Source organism: Cydia pomonella, chromosome 2, assembly GCF_033807575.1.
Source record: "Cydia pomonella isolate Wapato2018A chromosome 2, ilCydPomo1, whole genome shotgun sequence".
Classification (NCBI taxonomy): domain Eukaryota; kingdom Metazoa; phylum Arthropoda; class Insecta; order Lepidoptera; family Tortricidae; genus Cydia; species Cydia pomonella.
Window position 1 is genome coordinate 26,235,245 of NC_084704.1, and position 24,343 is coordinate 26,259,587.

General features: G+C 34.9%; 1 protein-coding gene across 1 annotated transcript in view; it reads right to left on the reverse strand.

The window, feature by feature from the left end:
• Positions 1–24,343, reverse strand: part of LOC133534748 (kinesin-like protein CG14535) — a 307,943-nt gene that overhangs the window by 144,832 nt on the left and 138,768 nt on the right. The window lies entirely within an intron of this gene.

Here is a 24,343-nt window from a genome sequence, read left to right on the forward strand (position 1 = left end):
GTGGGGAGTGTTAGGGTTGGCAACGCGCATGTAACTCCTCTGGAGTTTCAGGCGTACATAGGTTACGGAGACTGCTTACCATCTGGCGGACAGTATGCTTGTTTGCCACCGACGTAGTATATAAAAAAAATTAAGTTTGGAATTACATGATATTTCAATAATCCCATCAAAAATAATAATTGTACTTACGGGGTTCTTTGTCTCAAGTGATGATGAATGATTTCACTTGTTGTTATGAAATAAAATTAGAGAGAGAAAACAATTAATGTGTTTCTGTTCCATTAAAGCTCTGATAACAAAGAAACCAAGCAATGCTCCTTTTTTAAAGCGGAGTTAATTGGGTAAAACAACACAAAATGAATTTCGATACAATTTCTTTGTCCGAGAGAGGGAAAGAGTTCACCCCTGATAGAACATTACTTGATTTATGTGTAATGCATACTTTCATCAGTGTTTCAAGATACACGATTTTACGATGACGACGTAATAGACATACGTAATCCTATAACATATAAATCGTAATTTAGCTATATATGAAGCGGTGGTGGCCGAGTGGATATGACGTCCGACTTTCAATCCGGAGGTCGCGAGTTCAAGTCCTGGCTCGTACCAATGAGTTTTTCGGAACTTATGTACAAAATATCATTTGATATTTACCACTAGCTTTTCGGTGAAGGAAAACATCGCGAGGCATACATCTGCGAAGAAATTCAAAGGTGTATGTGAAGTCCCCAATTCGCATTGGGCTAAAGTGGGGACTATAGGCCGAGCGCTCTCGCGCATGAGAGGAGGCCTGTGCCCAACAGTGGGACGTTGACGTTATTTTCTGACGATAGTTTCAATACATTTTCCTTTATTCATTTTATAACAAAATCTAAATAAGTAGAAGAGATATCAAAACCACTTTTAAGTTTTAGATTTTTAATAATAATAATGAAAAAAGGTACAAGTCGAACCTTTACATTTTATTGAAAGAAAAAATATTGTTATTAACAAATATAATCGGGACTTAATCGCGTATTAAGTTCTAAATTTACCTTCGACGTTTCCAGGACGGCGTTGTCCCCGTGGTCTTCGGAGAGAGAGTTTGGTGGGAGGGTGTTCTCCGAGACCGAGTGTTTACATTAGTTAATAATGTGTAAAAATCTTGAAAGTTTAAAATGTATTGCAACTATACATATATATAAACGCAATATTTCGTCGTTAAGATAGCAATTTCTTTTAATGACGTGGAGTTCTGTTTAGTGAGGGGCGTTTCATGCTTTGGGTACGATTGTAAAACTTTGACGGTAATTTCTTATTTTTGTATTACTTTAATGCGATGGGTTCCATATAGACATTTGATCTTAACAGAAACCGGATCGACAGATATCGTAACGACTGATAACAGATAATAAAAACTTGTCATCTCTAGGTTACCCCGATTGTCAAGATAATCAATCGAATAATTATTTTACACCTGAATTTTTCTGTTCTCATATATACGTAGGTATGTATATAATTAACAATGTTTAAATGACAGATATTGAAAAGATATCGAGAGAAGATAATATATTATTGTTTTTATTTAATAATATAGGTATTACAGGTAGCTCTGATCTTTGATCATAGGCATTAGTAGATTTTGGACAGACACGCTATTTACGTATTATATATTTACATAAAACGTGGTTATAAATTCTTCTTACAACCAACTCTGGAATACATAAATACCTGCAAATCAATACTGTGAAGGAAGAAATCCTTCATACAACTAAAGCACATCAACATAGATTAAGACATCACCCACATGACCTGGCAGCAAAACTCACAGATAAGGGATATGAAAAAAGGCTAAAAAGAAAAGACATCTTCCCTGATACATAGACAGCAAAAATGTAGAATCTAAATGAGTAGAAGTCTTCACTGGAGGACTCGCTCATCACGATATTAAGCAATCAACCAATCTGCTTATAGTCTGACTGATCGCAGATATAACTAGAGAAAAAAAATCTTACAAACACTACCGTCTAATTAAAGTACAATCTGACACCTACCGGGTTTGGGCTCATCCGCCATCCTTTATTATCAATCATGTTTGTAAAAAGCGCCTTTGAACTATCTAGACATACATTTTTGATTATAAAACCTTAATCTTAGTCTTTAGATTAAAAAATGTTTGTATTTTAATGTTTTGTATAGATAATATGAGTAGGTTACATTACCTATGTTAAAGGTGACTAAAATATTTGACTGAATATAAATTGTAATCCTCCCCGTCCCGTTCCATCCTGTCAGTCTTCTTTGCCTTTGATTCAGACTTGATTAATCTCTCAATGGATGGGTGTCCATAAATGGTATTTTGTACTCGTAATTATGACGACAAATCAATCGCGATGATACGTTTCCAGGACGATCCCTAAATAGAGCTATTACCCACCCCTCGTTTTAGTTTTTATCGCTCGAAGAAACAACTTCATTATGCTTTGTTATCATCTTTCTGGCTTTATTTTATGGATGACTTTATTACTTTCTATAATTTATAAAATTTATCGTATAAAATATTGAAAAAGAAATGATTTAATTAGTTATAATTAAGAGAGTAAAATGTCAAACTAGATTCTTTTTACAAAAAAAGAGTTTTTGCACAAAAGAAGAACAAAACTCTACCAACACATACCTCCACCATCACAACGTTGTACGTTTCTGATATGAAATGACAGTCCGATTAAATTAAATAAATATATAAAATAACTTGATAAAATAACACCTATTTAATGTAACACCTTGTACCTACGTATTCTTGCAAATAAACGCTTCTATTCTATTCTATTCTAAAAAAAAAGTAAGTGTTATTTCAATGGAAAACCATAGCTAATTAAATCAAAGCACGTCCAAATTTAATCTCAAAACGAATTCCCCTGCTACCCCCCGGGAAAAATATAAATATCAGTGGTGCATTAAAGTGAGTTAAACTTGTTTGCGTTTCAATATTTACCTGCCCACTGACCCGTTTAATTCTAGCCCGCATTGCTTTTTTCACGTAAAATGGCATATTTATAAAAGAAATGCTGTCAGATACGTCTTTTCGCCCTCGGAGGGCGGTATAGCCCAGAGGGGGCTCGTGACCCCCGTAATGCAAACGTCATTCCAAACACTCTTGTAACAGATTTTTATACCTACCAACTTTGGATTTACCATAGAATAATGCACCCCTCTAAATACATTGACGTAAGGTTTAAAGTTGGCTGTTAATGTGAACGGAAAATTTGGTTTGATGTGAGAGGGTGAGCAAGACTAGAATGCGTCCGTTTTAGTAATTTGATACAGCTCAAGTCGTGGGAATTTTAATGTCCATTTTTGTTCAAATTAAAATACTTTGTATACAGTAATATAGAGTCAAATGTGTGGTCTACTTCTACTTCATGGTAATTTCTACTTGAATGTAAGTTTTACTTTATCAGGGAAGTACCTATGTATAAAGCACGAGATTTTTTAGCGCAGGACCAAAAAATGTTATAAACTTCTAAGTAAACGCACAAATACTTAATAAAGCTCTCAATCTAATTATGTACTATCACACTTCATTATTCTCATACAACTAAACAACGGAAAATGATTTATAATAAGATTTATTACTGCAGAGATAAGGGTCATTTTGCTAGGTCATTCTACTTCTTCGCAAGTTGGCTATGGCCGCTGTCAAGTTCCATCATATCGAGGCGTCCCTTGTTACTTCGGTATACCCAACTGGTACGATACCGGTAAGACGTTTTATTATGAACTAGTGGCTTCATACGGAGCCACTGGCATTTAATGGTTTAATTGACTACTCCGTTTTAGGGATCGTATGAGATTATTGTAACATTGTAGTGATGGGAAACTTTTCGGAAATGTCGAGTGTAGTGCTGCTGTCTAGTTCTTATTCGATTACTTACCAATTAAGGATAGAAGAATCACCTGTCGCAACTCACCTGTAACAAAAAGTGAAAATGAAAAAATATGAAATATGTATAATGTATTTTTAAGCAGCAGAGAGAAATCAAGATAATACAAATAAATAATACTCTTTGACTTATTTTCTTTTATACGAAAACTACAAAGTTTTGGTTTCAAAGATATGGGACACACTTATTTTCCTTGGTCATTTTTGTTGAGCCTTGCTGGTCTTGATTTTTCTATGTCAATATTTATAATAATTTATACTTTATAAAATATCTAAAGTTAGAACAAAATACCTAATGAATGAATCGACTTTGAGGTTTAAAACAATACAATATCAATATTGAACTATTTAGTGATATAATTGCACGTAAATATGGAGATTTTTTTTACTATCCAGTATAATTATTTATAAACTATCAACCATATAAATCCAAATGTATTTATGAAGTGTAGTGTATGTAATACTAAAATCATTAGACAGCATTGATATTGTTTAGGTAGGCAGTGTCTTACCTGACTAGGGCGTCCTCCCGGGAAATACCGGTTCTCGATTTCCCGGGAAATCCCGGGATTTATTTGGAATCCAAAGAACCGGTACTGAGCACCGAGTCCCGGTTCTCCCGGTTCCCGCCATAACATCAAATAAACATTTATATTATCAGTAAAACTAACGCACCGGCAAGTTCGGCAGCGTCGCATATACACCGTGTTTTTATTGAATTTCGTTAACTTCGGGGTATCGGTAAGTACGTTTAAGAAAACTAAATGGCATAGTTAATTTTCAAAAAAAAATTTTTTTTTTTGTTTTTTTTTTACTATTTTTTTATTATAAAAAGTAATTAAATGTTGCATATAGCGTTGTTGTAACACGGGCATTACATTTAACTCAACCAAACAATAAAAAACTGTGACATATCAATGTCATTTCGAACGTCGATCGTCCGAGATAGTACTTACGTTTAGTAGCAAAGGTATGAACTCGCACTAAACACTAATCAATAAGTAAACAGGCCCTAAGGCAAGTGTACACGCTCGTAAGGGCCTTATAAGATAAAAATTAATGATTGATTATCTCCGAAATGGAGTTAATTAGAATATCGGTGTCTTTGAGAAAGTTACTTAATTTAAGCTCAGGAATACACCCTCAAAATTAACGCAAATCAAAAAAAACACGGTGTATATGCAATCGATTGCGAACATCTCTAGGTGACCGTATCATAGACGCCATTAGTTTTCTTCGGACATATTATCAAGAAAAGAGATGCAAATAAAAGTATTGGACTAAGTACTAGATTTAGTTAGACTGATTTATACATATCATCTTAAGTTGACATTTAATTGAAGTAATCATTAGCGTCTCGTCAAACAAATTCGACATATTTTTTTTTTATATTATAGGACATTATTACACAAATTGACTAAGTCCCACAGTAAGCTCAATAAGGCTTGTGTTGAGGGTACTTAGACAACGATATATATAATATATAAATATTTATAAATACTTAAATACATAGAAAACACCCATGACTCAGGAACAAATATCCATTGCTCATCACACGAATACATGCCCTTACCAGGATTTGAACCCGGGACCATCAGCTTCGTAGGCATGGTCACTACCCACTAGGCCAAACCGGTCGTCAAATTTACATAACTAGTCAGATTTTGATTTTAAACTTGTAGGTGTAATTTTGCAAAAGTTTATTACTTTGTAAGATTCAAATGTTAGATAATGACCTGAAATACCTGATTATAATTTGTTAATGTTACGTTTAAGTTTCCGTAATATTGATTACTTTTTACTCAGAGTTTAATAAATGTTATATACACAAGACTTAAACTACAATGTTTATGTATAAAACTATAAATCACATTCTTGTGTCTAATTGTTATTGATCTCCAGTTCCATCCGTTCTTAAGCCAATGATTAGATTAGGTATTTGATAAGTTCTTTATGTTAAATTATTTATTTGTGAGGTGATTATATTTTTGTTAAAAAAAAAAGAACTGTATTTGTTTTAAGTGTGTTGATTATTATATTACTGCAATGTTACAATTATCTTAAGGTAATCACATTTGAAATAGAAAAAATATTGAACTATTATAATTAGACTGATTTATATTATTTAAGTTCACATTTAAAATTAAAATAATGATTAGCGTTACGTCAAGTAAATTCGACGACATCTTACATAAATAGTCAGGTTGAGATATTAAAATTTGTATAACTTTGCACAATTTGTTTTTTTTTTTATTACAATATTATGATAATTATGATATTGTGAACATGATAATAATGTTTAAAATATTATGGTGTTTGTAAGTATTACTTACTACACATGATTCATAACATTACGGTTATGATCAATGACACTGTTAGCTGATTAATCAATTAAGACTGATTAAAGTAACTATAAAGACTGATTTAAGTGTATTATTCCTAAAACTGTTTTTTATTCTATAAAAAATTCTTAATTATTCCTACGATTCCTTTTCATTAGTATTAAAGCTAGTTGCAAGATTCACAGTTAAATGATGTCAAACAAAATATATAAAAATAATTCAGCTCAGCATAAAGAACCGGGAGAACCGGGAATCCCGGTACCGGCTCCGACCCGGTACCGGGAAATGAAAAACTAGGAACCGGTCCCGGGACTGCACGCCCTATACCTGACCGAATAACTCGCGAACGCGAAGCGGCGCGGCGCGGGTGAATTCAATCCTTTGATACCTATGGAAGTGTCCTACGTGGGCGATCTCCGAATGCCGTTGGTCTCCGAATGCCGAGTCATCGCCCACGTAAGCCGCGCTGTTACTCTGATACTACCAATGTTACAAATTCTCAAAATAAATTACATATCTATGTCTGCATGGTCACCAAATCCCGCACTTTTCTTAACATTTGCTTCATAAATCAGGATAACGCAATAATTATTTTTCCTACTCCTCTACTGTTATCTGTCATTTATGCATTCATTAACACGAATATATGAACATACATAAAAGATTTCAAGAAAAGTCTATATTGTCTATTCCTCATAAAAGCTCTTGTGCTTTTATACGCTATAACGTTACTGCGATTAATGGCTACCGACCTAACAAAACCAAAACGAATACGGTTTTAAACTAAGTGCATTGATGCCAACTTACAAAATATTCATTTGGTTGCATAGTAAAAATAATTACTTCATAAGTCAGAAACACGCATGTGACACCCGTAATATAGCAACACCCATAGACTACGAAGACCGCTTAGCGTTGCTTGTTAGTCTCCGTAGGCTACGGTGGCCAAAATTGAGAAAAAACTGTCCAAAAAATTAATTTAGCAAGTAGCAAGTACCAGGGCCTCATGAGTTACGAGAAGGTGTCGCCGACCGGCCGGCCGCGGCCCGGGCGGGCCGGGCGCGTAACAAGGTATGCTCGCGCGTCTTGGCTATATACTTTTGCTGTAATTTGTTTACCTAAATTAAGATTTATTTTTGTTGACTCGTAGGAAAAATATTGTATGCAACGTTGTATAAGTAGGTCAAAAAATTCTCGTGGCGTATTCCTTTACAATGTTCGCCTACGCCTTCGGCTCCGGCTCACATTGTAACTCACGCCACTCGCCTTTTTTGACCCTTCTTATACAACTGATGCATAAAATACTATTAACTAACGCTCGGAACAGCAATAAAAACGTCGAAGCAAAGTAAATATTCTCGTAGCACAGTGAAACTAGCTGCAGTAAAGTAATATCAAATACTATCTTTATGTGTAAAAAATCGATGAAAATGAAAATACATTATTGAGGTGGGTTCATTCGCGATGACTGTTTGGGGGCTCCGGCAGATATTTAGAAGTGGAGGTATCTATGCCCCTTTTGTACACTTTGAATTTTTTCAGAGATATTGTCACGATTCAGTAGTACAGTAATCCATAATTGGCAATGTCACGATGCAATCGCGCAGCAGTCAAACGCGTGTTTGGCTCTCTGCTAAAAGTTGCAGTATGTAAAATACCCCACTTGCTTAAAATAAAACATTATTATTTATTAGTTTACGGAGAAATGTTCGTAAATGCGCAAAATGTATGACATAATTTTCCTGGTAGGTTGTCGAACAATCCAATAGATAAAATTACAACTACAATTCATTCCTGTATTGACCTCTTATGTTAGAAAATATATCGGACCCTGAAAATAAGGTAAATACCCTTACTCTCTCAGCCTTGCTGGATACTTCGACTGTGGCTGAAAGCAGAACAAGTGGAGGGTTGGGCCAAGTGAACCGAACGTAATTTGAAATTACCCCGCAATATGGCAAATGTTCGCGGCATTTTTGGCACTCACTTTAATACGAAATTGCCTTTGTGAACACGGGAAAGGAATTGTTAAGACAATGTAGGTAACGGGAGATGTGATCTCCTTTGGCAAGAAAATGGTGGGTTTTAATTTTACTTTTCGACAGTTTCATGAGGGTTGACTTTCTTTTACATGCTAGAAATGAAGTAAAAGTAGAAAGAAACTGCAGTAAAAAAAATCGTGTGTACCAGGGATTTCAGTAGATGACTAAGAGGCAAAAGTTGCAAAATGAAAATGTTGTTGAGTAATACTCGTATATATGTACTTACACTTTGTAAATATAACGTTTGAACTTTCTGTTACATCCAGTGTGGTCCCTGTAGTATTTGAGTAGGTCAGTAATTGTTATTAATAAAGACTGATAAAGTGTGTTGTGGCTTTCAATATTGGCTCGTACCTTTGTGCCAATCTGTATTTACATCCACCTAAAAGTATTATGTTGACTACTAATTAAACTTAATATACTAATTTTATACGCTGCCCGCTAAGAGCCTGCTCATGCTCAGCATCAACTGCGTGTATTCCATGTAATTTAACATTTTCTATAATCAAATTCTGATCTAAAATCTTCGTCCTAATTTTCCATCGCTTTTACAGCGCGAAATAAGCTTCGTCGAAGTGGCGGACATTTTGAAATTAAAACGCTAGGCTATTTGCACTCGAGAAGAGTACAAAAGACAGCCTAGTGCGTGGCCCCCGGCCTTTACACCTCGAGCTATTCAGAGAAACATGCTGGATATCGGCAGTCAGACAAACGCAAAAACGGGAAAACTGAAGTCAATTTTTAGCATAGTTGAGATATTTACATTTAGTTATAAATGTAACTATAATAACATTTAGCTATCTGAGATAAAATACACAAAAAACCCACAAACTACGAGTAGCTCTATCAAAAATTACTTTTTAAGCCACGCTGTGGTGCCACGCTGAATGGCTAAGTATATTTGTTGGACCAGATAAGATCCATCCTGGGGGTCGCAAGTTATAATATTTATATGCCATTTTGTTCGATAACTTGTTGCTATTTTGAAAGTAGGGACATTATCTTATTACTGTATCAATATTGGGACATTGCAAAAAAAACTGCGACAAGTAGGTTTGACAGTCCTCTCGTATTATTTACTTCTCTTCTCTTCCTCAGCGAGTATGCGCCCACTGTTGAGCACACGCATCTCTAAATTTCCTTCGAGCAGCCCGATTTTACTGCTTCTCCCCTCCAGAGTGGACCCGCAATATTTTTATATCATCCTCCCATCTACTTACGAGTAAACACTGTCTAAAGAATTCTGAAGAAACAGGTGGAAATCTGAATGCAAGGTTTGGGTTATATCGCTAATGCATTAACACTTTCCAACCAAGTTCTCTCAATTTTTGCTCAGTGGCTAAAAATGCGTGTGGTCTAGCGTTATACACGATTCATTAGGTTTCTATCAGTGAGCTCGTGTGGCACTCAAATCTCGAATTTTTTGTATACCCAAAATTTGTCCTATGGGTCAAAACTGTGTTATGGTCAGCCTAGGTGCTCTTCAGATATGTTTTAACTACTAATATACTGATATTTCTCAACTTTTTCATAAACGGCATCGACTTTATCCGGAAAAGGGCGAACAGAACGACCTTCATCTTTGACATCAAGAATCCCGGGCTGAAAACGCTTGAACAACTTTTGTGCTACTCTTACTGATACAATTATTACAACCAAAAAAATTCACTATAACCTGCCTACACCTATAAAGTACGAAATAACTTTTTCCCCGACCTATATTATCAGTAAATAAAATCATCAAAACTACGAGAAATCATGGAACAAGAGTTTTCTCCGTTTTGAAGTCAGTTAAAAACCAAGTAAATTGACGATATGGAATTTTTTTGTGTGACCTGCGGCAGCGAAATGATGCTCATTCACGATGGTGCTTGCAGAAGTATAAATACCAGTGATTTAGAAAATAGGAATAGCTTCGTTTAAATGAAATGGTTGACTTAGAAATCGAAGCGAAAAACATTAAATAAAATTGTAGATACTAGTCTCATTTTTCTTAGGTTATCCTGTCCTATTTGTTAATGTGTGGCATGTTTATTACTATTGCTTCAGATTGACGTAAGTGTGTTATGCAATTTATGCAAGTGTTCTGCATTAATTTAGTGACAATTAAGTAGAATTTCTTTTTATGATTCTGCTTTACATCCTTTTCAGATTCTGGTTTGAAATTTACAGCAACAGTAAAGTTGGTATCTACTAATAGGTAATTATAATTGCCTTTATCTTTTGCTTTGTGTCTATGATTTAGAGAATTTCCACTTTGTAATAAGCACAGCTGTACAACTAAATAGGTTTATAAAACGAACCTTTGTTCCACAAGTAGGTTAAGCAGTTTAACTGTTAGCACAGAAACTAGTTTCGTTCGTAATTCAATTGATCCCATCGAACCTTATTGGGTTAGTATGGATTCCAGTTCCAATGTTTTGTAGACGCTGCCTGCCGCTTTCACCGCTTGAAAGGATAACAATTCAAAATGTATTTTAAACAAAATGATGTCACTTCGGATTGGAATGATACAGGTATTGACTTCCTGCACATGCACCAGTTTTGTGGCATAGTGCTCAGTATTCTAATCGAGTATTGACGTTGTTTGCCGTCATTATGTCCAAGATCTGAATTTGAACGTGACCGATTCGTAACCACAAATGTATTAAAGATATATCGCTAAAGCGTGATATTTCGGAAGATTGAAACGTTTTAAACATGTGGTCTGTGATATTACTGTTGCCGCTATGTCCATAATACATATTTACCATAATAGATATTAATATAATACATATGTAAATAACGGTAGCAACATATAAATTGTTCATAGCACTCACACTCGCAAATATTTACTCCACACCTTGGCGACAATTTCTCTGAAGTACCAATTAATTGGGCAGGCAAAAACTTCATCCCAGCATTCATGAATCATTCCCGGAATTTATGCCTCGGGTGTTGCCAGAGCACTGCCGGTTTTAACTATCCGAGGGTCCTCCATCCTGTTCAGGTATTTAATGCAAAAGCAACTTTATCACGTTCGTAATTTAGTTTTAATTTTAAATACAAAGACGTGCTAATAGGAGTTTGAGAAAGATAATAATGTTATAGGCTCCAGTTTTTGCCCAGGGCGCCCCGATAATCCCGGGGTCGGTTACAAATGTCCCGGGATTTGCGACAAACGGGGGACGAGATAAACTGAGATCTGACTTGCATGATCAGTTTCACGTTCAATTTGACGTCAAATGTATGTTTTGAATGGCCCTCGGACGTTAGATCAAGCCTCGCACTAACCACGAAAACCGAAATTCGAGGTCTGAAAGCTCCTTATTTTTCACAATAAGGCAATGAATTGTCCATTTTGTGTTACATGAAATACTAAACATAATGTATTGTTATCTTGGGATTTTTATATCCATTAGCCACGAGAGATGTATCATATCGGCGATTCTCTACTTTAGAGCGACGGCATTCCTATACAAACTAAAACGCAGCGTAAACGCTGCAGGGACGCAAGGAAGAACAAGTGAAGCCGCTGCCGTATGAGTAACGAGTAAATCACAAAATCAAAGAGGTCATAAACCGAAAAACTACTAATAGAAATAAATCTCGGTACAGCTTAAAAGGACACAAAATTTATATCCCGATTAACGCTGGCAATAATCAGAATAAGAGTACAAAAAGCAATCCTGTTAATCGAAGAGGCCGTTTGTTACCGTGCCACGGTCGGCAAATGGACAAATCAGATTATTTCACCCACTACGAGTCTGTAGATAACAGGGCGTATGAGCGTAAATGATAAGATGCAGCGGGTTGCAAGCAATAGATATCTTTAGAAATATGTACATGTAAAATCACTTATAATTTATGTTTGCTTAAAACACTACGCAAATGCATATAAAAATACGTAAAAAAATAAATTGACTATAATTAGATAGGTAATGTAAGGTGAATTAAGAGTGGCTAAGTGTCTTAAACTCTCGGCAAGATATTTCAAAGCGATTAAAAAGCCCACACAAACGTTCCTCTCATGCTCTTGCAACCGCACCTTGCTTTACAAAACGAATGAAAAAATCAATCGCTGGCTTTACATAATAGAGACGTTTACATTGGCAATCAGGTGGACACGTGCAGGTATAAATTTTGGCTGATAGCTGAACATACATACAGACTCACATATAGTATTGTCATGTATTAAGCTATATATCTTCGTAATAATTATGGTTGATGTTTCTACAGTAAAGTTATAGCTTATTATCAGCTATATTATCTTTCATTTTAGTAAAAAATTAAAGTTCAGCAGTTTCGATCTTTTGTTGGCACTGATATGCATTAGGCTAAACAGTAGATGCTATTTCGATATCACATTTATGTAATTGCTCAACGGTTATGATAATCCCTAGTAATATTACAAATGCGAAAGTATCTCTGTCTTTCAGTCTGTCTATTATCTCTTCAAGTTTAAACCGCTGAATCGATTTAGATGAAATTTATTATGGAGATAGTTTAAGTCTCGGGGAAGGACATAGGATAGTTTTTATCAATCATCATCATCATCATCATTGCACGCAGACAAAGTCCCGAGCAGAAGCTAGTATGAAAATATTTGACAAACATTATATAGGCATATAATTTATAGAGAGATTTATGATCGCGCTCGCTCATTCCTTGCGCCGCAACTTAGTGCAAGGCTATAAATTAAGAGATTCCTGCTAAGTCCCCATCAGTTGACGCGCCCCGCGGCGTTACTCACTGCCCTTAAGCGAAGACATCGTCTACCTACTTCAGGAAATTATCAGAGAAAAGTTCTGTGAACTCCCATTTCACTTGTACAATTAACTGGTTTCTAAAGCAAGCCGCAGTTTTTCTACAAGAGAACTCATAATGTAGCGTTACCTATATTATTGCTGTTCAATGAGGACACATTAAAAGTCGTAAAAATCTAACAAGAAACATTTTGTCGGGTTCAACTGCCGGCATTCTTAAAATACACATCACACCCAAATTAATTTCTTTGTTTTCAAACAATTAACGTTTTATTTCACTACTTTATCTCTAAGTGGCTCATTGTAGAGACTTTCTGTTTTATCCATGTAGGTACATAATATCTGAGAGACCGAGCTTTGCTTGACCACGTATAAAAACACACACAAGAAAATTTATAAATAAAATACGCAATTCCCCCCCCCCCCCCCCCCCCCCCCCCCCCATATAGCAAATACCAAAACCCCCATATAGCAAATCTAAATCGTTAGAGCCGTTTCCAAGATCCTCAAAATATATAGATATACAAGAATTGTTCGTTTAATGGTATAAGATACAGCTGTGAGGAAGCATGGCTGGTGCTCGTGTGGCAAACGTCTTACAAAAGAACAAAGCAAACCTTGCAAAGTAGAGGAAGAAAAGTCAAAACGCAGAATCAGGCCTACGAAGTAGTAGTTGAGGATGTAACCGGGATAAACATAAGATGAAAGATAGCCAAGTATATAATAAAAAACAAACCGCGGAACGTTGAATAAACTTGCTCTGCCAAAGTAACGAACACTAGAAATAAATAAATACTTAGCTACCACAATTCAAACACAACTTTTCAAGCAATGTATATGTGTTAAGTTACTTATCTCAAAAGTATTTCGGTAACTAAAGATACCTAACAAGATTAACTGCAACATCAAGCAATCCAAGTTAAACAACCTGCCACGATTAAGTGTGAATTTCTAAACGGTTCAGCTCCTTTCACCGAAGGTATTTCCCTTTAGCCGTGGACATGTACAAAAATACACCTACAACACGGCACAAAACCTATTTAGACCATTACAATAGGGATATCTTCATTGTCTGAAGGCTCTCGGGGCTGTACGCGTCGCCAACGGTGACGCGCGGCCCAAGTCACGAACTACATATTATCGAATCATATCAAAGCTTCAGTGGCTCAATTGGACGGTAAACATTGAATTTATTGTAAGTACCTGTTTAATAATCACATAATAGAAGATTTACAGAAGAATATAAAAATCTTGTTCACTTGTTTAGTTACTTACAACTCCTATAAAATACAACATAGCTAGCTTAAAAAATATTCAAGGTAGCGTATGTACCTAATACATACTGGCCCCTAATAATCATAATAATCCTTATTATTTGAATTGTTATATATATATATATATCTTTTTTTTTGTTTTAGCCTGTGTTACGTGCAAAATTAGAAATAGCCAATGCCAATATTTTTTACCACTCCAGTAGCAATCAAGCATACGGTAGTTCTTTGAAAAATTGTGTATGTTTATTGATATTATTTCCGAGAAAGCTTTTGCAATAGATTTCTATCTCATTAAGCTAGACCGTGTTTATATTTTCCTCGCCAGCATCTACTCACTTGAACTAAAACGTTAGGCGTTATCGAGGTTTAAATTGCAAATTTAATACAGCCATTTGCATCTGAAAGACGCTATGCAGAGTCGTCGTTTTTGTCAGCAGTGATTTGTACAGTTTATCTAAAACTCTTATCTAAATTAGATATGTGCTTCAACTCTATTTTACTTAAATTTTACAATATAATTTTGTCGTTTGACAATATTAATGTGACTGGCCATCGTTTGGCACTCAGCCATTGGAAGTTCATGTAATTGCATTTTTATATTATTTTTATTGAAAACCATTTAGTATCAAGTTCTTAAAAGTTGAACAATGTAGGTTTTAACTAGGTGTTTATTAATAACTGTGATCAGACCGGTCATAAATCCCGCACAAATATTTATTATTTTACATTAATTACAGTGTTCATTGTACATATTGGTATAACTATTTAAATTAATCTTCAACACAGCTGATCACATCGTCGCCGGAACACATGGTCAGTGATGTGGCACCCAAATTAATACGTACACTTCCTCCCGGACGGTATGGCGTCAGACAAAGCATTAAAACAATCAACTGTTCACAGCTGATTACACAGCTTCATGTATACTGTGGCAATACAAAACAAAAGGACCCTTAACGTACCCGAGGGCTATGTCACAGTGCATCGTTTTGGTATTGTAATAATGGCTGAAATGGCTATAATAATTAGGAATTTTCAATTGCTGCATTCATCGTAAACCAGCCACGCTGCACTTGCATACGAGTACATCCTTATTTGAAACAGAGAAGGTGCATAGTTGCATGACTAGCGCAGTATTAATGTCAGTTTTGTCACGTGAAGTGTAATAATGTCACGTGTGCATTCGTATTTAGTTGGAGTTCAATGTTTTGGAAAATGTGACTGAAATACTGAATAGGTACTAAAAAAATTCAGATGGTAATTGGGAAAACCGGTCAAGTGCTTGTCGTACCACGCATAAAGGAAAGTTCCGTACCTTCATACAATACAAAAAGCCATACAAGCAAAAGGGCGCATCTTCGCGGCACTTCGTTTTAATAAGAAGATGTCTTAACTGATTATGTTCAAAATAATGGTCATGAAAAGTATTTATTAAGCTTTATTTTCTTTTTAATTTTAGCAAAACCTGGTTTAAAACGTAGAGGTGTAGGTGGACACAAAATTTTTGACGTTCAAAGAGATTATTTCCATATCTTTACACCATCAAACGCTCATATCATAAAACGCTCTTTGCAACTTAATGTTATTTTAATAGATCTATCAGATGATACGCCCCACACGTTGCTTTTACTTTAAAAAAATCTTTATTTTTAATTAGATGTATGAAAAACCAACTGAGTAGTAGGTCACAAAATACACCTTCGTTCAAAATTTCATTATAATATGTCCAATGTTTCAGAGTAAGTAAGACAGATGGACATGAAATTTTAAAGGTTTCGGTTTTGCCATTTTTGTTACAGAACCCTGAGAAAGATGCTTGTACTGTTATATAAAAAATAGTATTATTTTTGTTTGGAATGCATGCGAGATTTTGTGAGATTATGGAACGAGTTAATGTTAGTTTGCCAGAGAAAAATATGATTTTTCTTGAACGGTCAGTTGGTAGTAAGTAGTTAATTTATTTTCAAGATTTAGATTTGTATGTTTATCCAGGCTTTGGTTATTGTATTTAAAAATGAGACTAAGTATTTTCATGTCTATACAATGTATATATTAGGTATGATATATACAATCATAATGTCATGGTAAATGTTTTATCTACTTGTGTAAGAGCCCTAGAGGTATGCCTCTATCTGTCGTTTGAAAAAAAAAAGTGCACTGTGTCACAATTCACAAGGCATAGTCAAATAAATCCGTCAGTAGCGGTCATGTCACGATAATTGGATCTTCCAACAGCAAGCATGTACTTTTGTTTACTTTGTATTCTTTATATAGTAATCCTGTTGTTATTTATCTAATGTAAGTATTGCTCAAGAGAACCTGGTGCATATGTCTAATTCCTATTTATCTCAGATTACCTTTTACTTCCAATAAACTCTAATAAGCTACGAAATATCGGAATTAGTCGTCCCATGGCGCCTAAGGGCAATGCGCCGTGACCGTCTCGGTGTGTGCCCACACGCCCCTACTCGAACTTTAATGTTATCAATGAACTTTAACGTATTATAGGTACGTGTATCTTGTAAGAATGCAGAGTAACATTAAGAACAATGAACGTATAAGAAATATATCTGTATTCTTTAAAAAGTCAGTAGAAAACTTGATATGCTTAGTCGTCTTTCCCATATTTATGTTACCATTTCATGACTTTTTTTTTCTATTTAATCTGAATTTTTATATGATTTAGTAGTTTTTTATTTGGTTTGGGACTATATTTTAAAAACTGTCGTAATGCTCATAATACTTAAATAAACCACTTGAAAGTAATTTAGGTATAACTTACATCATCTTACATACTCTTCTCAACTATACAGGAAATAAATTTGAAACTTTGATGAACGAACCCATATAACACTTCAATAATGAAACTTTCACGCGAAAATAATCTCGCACTTCAAAGCCAGCGTGTTAAAACAAACATACTTTTATCTCAAGCTAAAGGAGCCGAACGTGTGACAAGGATAAACAAACCTCTTTACGTTTCCCTTTTTTGTGCGTCGATATAATGGATGTGTAAACTCGTTACAGCAGTGCTGTCTATGGTAAAGTGATCCTCGTAGGGGTGCATTTAGTGGATGAGTAAGACCAGACATATCTTTTAGGTACGAGTATGTATCCAAAGTGTAGATACCGCAATGGCTGAGTGTAACTAAATTAGTGTTTTTGTTTTGTTTAGAGGCAATATAATAATGCTATATTATATTTAAGATTTGAAACACGTAAGTTATATTTAATTTTAGATATTTTTTTTTCACGCTTACTCTCAGTCATGAAATATTATAATACAAATAAACGGGGCAAAAAGCATTCCATAAACACTTATCAAAACGTCATATTATTTTATCTCCTCATTAAACCAAGCGTTTTTTGACCATAAATCTGTTGATAGGTTGGCAAACATTTGCTTACGTATCTTTAAACATTAAGTTGTAAAGGTGGAATTTATGATATTCATAAACGGCAACATTACCTGCCGGTGGTCGTTTGACTTCGGGGTAATTTACTTTAGAAAGAGATAAAAAATTTAAGGTTTCGAACATATTAAATCAGCCTTAACGGTTCCGCGATAAAAAAGCGATAATGTAAATAATTTTCTTAGCCTGATAAGAAAATTAAATGTACTACATTTTTAAAACACGATATTAAAAAAAAGTTTTTTCTAAACTAAGGCTAAGATGGTCGGTTTCTTATCATCTGTCATCATGCCTGTCACGCTCTAGCAAGTATGTAAGTGCGAAAGTGATGCATGACATGACAAGTGATAAAAATGCGACCCTGATACCGCCGTTAGCGTGTGGTGACTTTGATATCTTGTCTTGTAAATAATTTAACACTTCTAAAAGCAACCTCAATATTTCACCAGTTCTTATAAAATTAAGCTTGAATACAAATCTTTTTTTTGTTTGAAAGTAACTTTTCACTGGTTTTAACCAGATGAAGCGATTATCGCCTCACAATCAGCAGCTGTCCTTATAGTTTCCTAAATTAATTCTGTGGCACCCGTGAACAACCTTAATTGTGCCATAGCGTGTGTATAAAACACCCAATTCAAAGTTGTTTTTATTTTAACCGCTATTTAAAAGTCACGTTAGATAGGCACTTGTTCGGTGATTAGCATAATAAGTTCGGTTGTTTGAACAGATTGTGCTGGGTTGAGGGACTTGAGGGTGTTCATTAAAGTGAAGATAATATTAATGTTGGGATGGACTACTTAATGTACTACAGATGTATCTTTTTATCTATTGTGCAAATGGATTAGAAACTTTTTATATATTATTTGAGTAAAAAATAAACTGCTCCATCGCGCATGACAATTGTATGTAAGCTACATCAATCTGTGTCATTCAATGAATTTTGTCAAAAAAACTTTTGGAATAGTTTTTTTTTAAGTATAGCCTAAGGTATAGCCCGCGTAGCCAACATGCTAATTGTTAACGCTCCGTAGCGTAGCGTAGTCATCTCTTCTATATTAGGGGACAGTGACAGTTGCGTTTCGTTCTCTACGGAACCTTAACGATTGGCATGTTGGCTACATGGGAAGATATTATGCTTAGTAGGGTATTACTTAAGAGTAACAAAAAAATGTATTTTTGGAATTTTCTACACAAGTGACTCGAATGTAATTGCAAGTCTTTAGCTTTTTTAATATCATGACCCAATATGTACATTAATTTCACCTTAATCTGAGCTATTTTTTTACCTGCGTAATTTCTAGGTTTTAGATCAAATATCACTTTTACACGCAACCCTAATCGCATAATAGGGCTACAATTAATATAAAAACTCCTTTATCAGATAGTTTATATAGACTACACTTGTCAGTCAGTAAGGATATAAAAAATAGCCATCCTTATAGAAACTAATGCGTGTGTCGATAGCAACAGGCGACTGATCGCCCGCATTCGGCCGCCCGATTGATAGGACCCAATTATTTATATCTTACGTGTGGGGCATAGGGAAGAGTTAGACGTTAAGTAAGTAAACTAAGAAAATTGCACCTAGAATGCCTTTATGTCAGAAAACACAAAAATGTACTGAACCCAGCCATAAGCAACAGTAATTTTTTGCCTATATCTTTAAAAATTCAGCTAGTAGACTTAGGTCAACTTGTTTTATAACCTACATTGTTAAAATATAATAGCCTATAACATATTAACTTCCTTTTATAGCTTGTGTCAAAACTAAACTCAACATTTTTAATAATACATGTAAATACATAAGAAAGGTGGATTAAATAAATAGTGTTAGTGTCCAAAGTTTTTAGCGTCGGGATTATATTAACATCAAATATGTTTTTTAAACATCGAAATATAGAAAAGTAGCGGTAGCGCGGTCAAATTTTTATCGCCTACCCGAATTCGTGCACTACCTACCTGTTCTAAAAACTTACTGTTCTTTATATCCTGCTACCCTAAGGTTGTCTAGAAGAGATCGCTTACAGCGATAAGACCGCCCGTTGCTACCTTTCTTTACATTGTAAATCTGTTTTTACATTTGTTTTCTTTGTGGTGCAATAAAGAATATTTACTTAATTACATGGACACAGACGCGAGCGGAAGCTAATAGTCATTAATAAAACGAAAACATAATTTAGGTATTAATCGAGGTGAATATTCTAAAATAAAAGTATTTACTGTCAAGCCTACATAGCTGTGTGCTTCTTAAATAATGCAGGCAACGAATGACAAAAAAAAATAATAGTTCTGATTTTTGCTGACTTGGATGTCTTTGTTATTTTCTTACTAACGGACAAAATGATAAAAATATGTATACACGACCCTATTTCCCATACGTTGACGCTTTGTCGGTGACGATATTTAATACCTTTACTGCAAGTACTAAAGCACTATACAATTTATTGGAGGAAAACTAAATATCATAGTAAACTTTGTTACTTAAACAGCAAAATGAAAATAATATATATCTATTTACTACATATGGGTATTTTTATTTTATTTGCTGTTTAAGTCCTTAATATTTATTTTCATACACTTTTAAAACTTTGAGATAGTGCGATATCCATACAATGTTAAAACTTGATAACATCTCCAGTCTGGAAACAGAATAATTCCCACGGGCTGTGTAGCTGTCAGACTTCTGCAATAATCTATTATGGAAAGATGTTTAATACTTACCACATCAAAGTACTATATTCAGCCATGTACAGTACACATAAAAAAACTGTTAATTTATGGTTATTATTTTATAAAATAAATTAGTTCGTAAGATGAACACAAAAGACATCAAATTCATATATTTTATGTTCATATTACGAAACCATCATAATATAGTAACTTTATATATTGGCTTTTGCATCAAACCCGGTAGTTCTGATTTTTGCAGACTTGTTTATGACGTTGGCTCAATGAATAATCCAAGTTTGTGACCTCGAGCAATGAACGCAACTTTCTTAAAAATCGGAAGATAAATCTAGGTATAATCAAAGATAACTGATTGTAATAGAGAGGTAATAAAGTCTAAGAAAAAAAACGTGCCCCTTAGTTGGACATACAAAACAGGTGGCGCTGTACTGCGCGATATATTTTGCGGTCAATGTCAACTTTTGACAATCAGAGTTACCGCAAAATGTATGGAGCTGTACAGCACCATCTCGTTTAGCTGTCAAATTCAAAGCACGAAATTGCCTACGATTGTACGCATCTTACTGAATCAATGTATTTTTCGTATGCTACACTATCGCTAGTTTTATTTCTTAAAGTACTTCAATTATGTAAGAAGTCACAGGTTCCATTAAGTAATAAAATATTACTCAACTTTCAGAGTAAATGTAGCTGGGACGCTTCAGTATGTTTCTTTGTTTGACAGACGTCCGTAACAGAACTTTTAGTTTCAGATGTGAATAATAGCTCCTTTTGGCTTATCTTTAACCTCTATTGGGATTGTTACTTTTATCATGTTTCCGAAAGAGTTATTTAAGAGAAGAGAGATTTTATTGCCAGCAGGATTTTTCCGAAACATGGTACAATTTCGTGTAATGTACTCGTAACGTAATGTAAACCTATATTTCGTTGTGTAAAAATAAAAATTATATTATTGAACTTCAGAAAATGAAGGGTCTCAGTTATGAAAGTACCTAGTAATGCTTTATTGAAATATTATGGATTGTGTATGGTATATTAAAAGGTATGAGTATATTTATCTTAAAAGTTAATAACCATAGCTATAGATAAAGGGGACTCCCTCTGGTCGCATAACAACTATTGTCATATTTTTAATTGTCATAACATAACAGTTTATGCATACAATTACGAGTCATAATTTTTTTTAGTTACAATTATTCCTAAGCATAACTGGGTTTTGTCATAAATAAGTTATGTCATAATTTTTAAAGTCATAAATTTAATTCGCATAAAATATAAGGTTAGGTTCATTAGGTATGCACAAAAAATATATGACAACTGACAGTACATTGGCATACATATCTATGACACAATATAATATGACTTTTGTATGCGCAATGATGATTATGACACAAGTTGTTATGCGTATCAAAGATATGACTTAAACTTTTATGCAACCCAATATGGACCCATAGATAAAGATACAAAGTAAATCGTGCTCTCATGTAACTACTAAACATTTTTTTTAAATAAAATAATATAAACTGAATTAAATGCATTAACGACTATTCCTCAATCCCAATTCCCACATTCTCCCCTTAGCCATTGTGTAAAATGGCGGTAGCTCAAAGCTGAAATCTCATTTATCTAAACAGCCACTATAGAAAACTCGCCGCGTTCTTGAAAACGGCCCAAATCTTTGCAACCCTAATGCAAACCCTTAAAAATCAACTGTTTCGTAAGGGGGCGCGAACGTTTTGAATGTGAAAAATAGACATTTAATAGGCGGGCGGCTATTTCGCAAATGGAGAAGTGCCGAGAAGGGCGATGATTTAAAATAGAGAATTCTGAACAGGGCAAGTGCTGCTGAGGGCACTGCAAGGGTTGCCCTGCATTTCTATAAAATCTGATTAAAATGTTTCGTAGGTACACGTCAGTTTTCTTTTTGTAGAAAATGATATGTTAAATTCATTGACCTGCAACGAAATGTATTTTTTTCTCTAATTTATGTAGAATAGTTGTTTGCACAACTTTTCATATAATCATATCTAAAAGATTATTGTTTAGAATTTCACAGAATGTATTTGTTGGTCGTACACGTCAGTTTTTTTTTTGTAGAAAATGATATGTTAAATTCATTAACCTGCAACGAAATGTATTTTTTTCTGTTATTTATGTAGAATAGTTGTCTGCACAACTTTTCATATACTCATATCTAAAAGATTATTGTTTAGAATTTCACAAAATGTATTTGTTGGTCCAGTATTTTTGACACTGTTCGAAAGGTATAATACTCAGAGCATAGAATACTAGAGAGAGGGCAAGCCGCTGGTGGCCGCGTCGCAGTTGTTAGCTCAATGAGCATATACTGCAGCGACTTAGTTCACTTTCAGTTATTCAACATATTGCATTATATTGCTGCTGAACAAGTTACATTATTGCAAGCACAGATTCGACGACAAATTGTCGCATAGTACAAAGGACCTACCGCGAACCACTTCATCAACCTTCGTTCATTCGTTTGTCTATTTGCATCTTTATCACTCTTGCTGTGTGTGGGGGTACAGAACTTGCGACAGGCGAACTCAATACAAATCGGCCGGCATGTCCGATCTCCCTACATTCATAAATCTATGGTATAATAGGGGTTTACTTTCTTCACCGTGCTAAGCAGCAAACGGACAGACAGACAGATATGGCCAAACAAAACGTAAAGTGGCCCACTGATTACCAGTTCGCTGGACGATATCGGCCTGTCAGTTATTCGCTAAAGCTGACAATCGCGAATAACTGACAGGCCGATATCGTCCGGTAAACTGGTAATCCCTTTAGCCACAAAACATGGAATCCTAAATCGCGTGCTTCTATTGTAAACTAAGCTAGTTCACAAACCCCAAAATCTTCAACGCCGTATTTTTCAGAATCGTTAAAAACAGTTCTTATATGGTGGAAGTCACATGCCGAACAACAGGCTGTGACGTCTCCAGGAAGTAGAACGCAGGAAGTCAAGGGAAACAGTCAACTGCTGCTGGCTGGGCCGAGTCATGGCAGGAAGCGAGCGGTAGGATACGCTGTTGGATTTGACGTAGACCCGACTAACGGTAAAATAGGGTACTTTTCTTCGTGTGAATGCATGTTTATAGGTGTTTTTTTTGACTCTTCCTAAAACCGCTTAATGCGAAAATGGCTTGAGGGATTTCACTTGCGAGATATCATTATGATTATCTTTGTTTGTCTGTCTCAAAATTCAGAAGATTAATTATTCTAATCAGACTACTTACTAATTATAGTGAAAAAGTGGGTGGCTGTAGTACTTGGAGCTGCATACTATAAAAATTAGGGCATAAGAACGAACAAACTTAGTTCTTGCAATGAAAGTGACCACTTGAAATAAAATAGAGTACTCTTAATATTGGGCAGGTATCAACAGTTTAGATATTATAACGGATTTAGGACAATTAGTCAATAAATAGGTTAATTCGATGCTTCAATTATTAATTATTATTTCCAAAACTGAGCAGCGGCTGACAATGTCATGCTATAGGCTATAAAATAAACATTTATTTAGTGAATCATGCTAATTTTACGAAATTACTTCGTTTTGCCGATGTGGAAGCATGTAAAGCCAACCGCTGTATTGTGTGAACTTATACCACTCCAGCGCTGAAGTATTACGTACGACGCCATTTTGATTTACCCAGTGTACGGCGGAGTTAATTTATTGCTCACGAAAGTGTTTGAATTGTTAATGTTCTGTACTTAGCGACGGTGGAAGCAGTTCCTGATTATTTTTATTGTTGCCTTTGAATTTCGGAGAATACTGCTTTTAGGAGACCAGGTGCTTTTCTTTATTCGTCTGGTAGTTAATTAACGTAAATTGACTGCTGCTTCAATGAACACAATATCGAGTGAGAGAGCACCATTATAAGTAGTAA